Genomic DNA, 2,426 nt, shown 5'->3' with positions numbered 1-2,426 from the left:
TCCAGTCTGGAGTTATTACAGGTGATCTGCTATGAACACTCTTCCTGGCATCTCATGTTGCTCATGTGAACACCTTTTGCCTGGGCCTAGAACTGCCGAGTCAGATAGAGTGACCATGTAATTTAGTCATCCAAGCTGGGACCTTTTTGAGAGTGGAGGGTGATATTAAACATAATTAAAATTTGTTTATTGACCACCAGATCAGCTTAATAAATTGGTTGACTCATAAAAAGATTTTGATTCGATATTGATTTTCGAAAATAAAATTCCTTCTGAAATATTAAAATAGCACATATCCATGGACATTAAAGTAAAATTCTGAAAAATACTCACATTTTTAATCCGAATATATTTTTTTAAAACCAGAATAATTATTCTTGGTACATAATCACATATCTAAATTAGAGTTTTAGCCGCATCTCAATTCTAGTTCTCTACATTTTTGAAATGTGTAAATATTTATACCCAATATTTTCCACAAATACTATCTTTTTGTCTCTATTCAGAATGCTTTTCTCCAGCAAATATTTTTATAAGCAAAAGCTACAAAATAAGTTGACCAAAAATGTGTCAAATGTTTTGTCACATGTATGTACAGCAAAGATTATAAGCCTTCTCAATTTCATTCATTTCTGGTCAGAATATAAACATATCCAACTAAAATTAAGAATTGTATTAAGCACATCAATATGGTTCACAATACAATTTCAAAATTAGATCTGGTGCAAAGTTTAAGTTCTCATCATTTAATTTGTTCAATCCCCAAACCCTGCTTGCTTTCTGAGGGACAAATTTCAATGCATTTCTGATGATGTGCTTGGTTTTCAATAATTCAAATTGCTAAAAGTCCCAAAAGCTGCATTTTTTTTTTTTTTGGTGCTCAATTTTTGAACATTTTGATTAAGATTGCCAATAAATTCTGAACAAAGTTTATCCAAAATATAGAGGCTCCCTTTCTAATACCAGTTGCAGGATATAGGATCTATTAACAAAGTAATATTTAAATGTTCAAATATTTCTAAAACGTGATTAATAATAGATCGCTAATAGAGAATATATGCACACATGTATGTGTATATACATATATATATAATTTAGACAAATGTAGCTTCTACTTAGGTTGGTAAAATAGCACATTTTTTATTGTGGTAAAATACACGTAGCTTAAAGATTACTATGTTAACTACACCGTTCAGTGGCATTAGGCACAGTCATAATGTTGTGCAAACATCAACACTCTTTTCAGGACTTTTGCACCAACCCAAACAGAAACTCGGTCCCCGTTAAACAATAACTCACCAATCTCCCCTCCTCCTTGTACCTGGTAACCCCCATTCTATTTTCTGTCTCCATGAATTTGCCTACTATATGTATCTCATATTAGTGGAATCCTATAATATTTTTCCTTTTGTCTTTGGTTTATTTATTAGGTTAATACCAAACTAATGTTTTTTCAATGGTTCATCCATGTTGTAGCAAGTATCAGAATTTCATTCTTTCTTGAGACTGAACAATAATATTCCATCGTATGTATACGTCACACTTTGTTCATCCATTTGTCCACTGATGAACATTTGGGTTCTTTCCACCTTTTAGCTCTTATGAATAATGCTGCTGCGAACATCTGTGCACCGTATCTCTTTGAGTCCCTGCCTTCTCTTCCTTGGGGTATATACCTAGAAGTGGAATTGCTGGATCATATGGCAATTCTGTACTTAACCTTCAAGGAAACGCCATTCTGTTTTCCACAGTGGCTGCACCGTTTTTCATTCCCACGAACCATGCAGAGTTCCAATTGTTTTCTCTCTCCTCACAAGCACTCGCTATTTTCCATTTCAATATTTTTTTTTCTTTCTTTTTTTTTTTTTTAGGCAGGGCAACCTTTGATTGACCTCACAGATTGCAAGGACCTTGTCAGCTTACAATCCCTTTTTTTTTTTTTTTTAATTTTTTATGCCTACAGCACCTGGTCTTCCTAAGTGGTCTCCTATCCAAGTACTAACCAGGCCCGACCCTGCTTAGCTTCTAAGATCAGACGGGATCGGGCTTGCTCAGCGTGGCAGGGCCGTAGACCCATTTCAATTTTTATAACAGCCTTCCTAGCAGGTGTGAAATGGATCTTACTGTGGTTTTTATTGTATTATTTCTTTAATCACTGGTGATATTGAACATTTTTCATTTGCTAATTGGCCGTTTATCTATCTTTCTTGGACAAATAGCTATATAAGTCTTTTGCCCATTTTTGAACTGGGTTGTTGTTTTGTTGTTAAATTGCAAGGATTCCTTATATAATCTGGATATTAATCCCTTGTCAGATACATGATTTATAAATATTTCTTCCCATTCTATGGGTTGTCTTTTCACTCTTTCGATAGTGTCCTCTGATGTGCAGAAGAATAGCACATCTTTTTGACACCTTAACAAAT

At 34.1% G+C, this 2,426-nt stretch overlaps 1 pseudogene; it reads right to left on the bottom strand.

Moving 5' to 3' along the window:
• Positions 1-1,954: 1,954 nt before the first annotated feature.
• LOC111731294 lies at positions 1,955-2,073 on the bottom strand (annotated as a pseudogene).
• Positions 2,074-2,426: the final 353 nt, after the last annotated feature.

Source organism: Pteropus vampyrus, unplaced genomic scaffold (genome assembly GCF_000151845.1).
Source record: "Pteropus vampyrus isolate Shadow unplaced genomic scaffold, Pvam_2.0 Scaffold359, whole genome shotgun sequence".
Taxonomy (NCBI): domain Eukaryota; kingdom Metazoa; phylum Chordata; class Mammalia; order Chiroptera; family Pteropodidae; genus Pteropus; species Pteropus vampyrus.
This window is presented reverse-complemented; position numbering and strand designations above follow the sequence as displayed.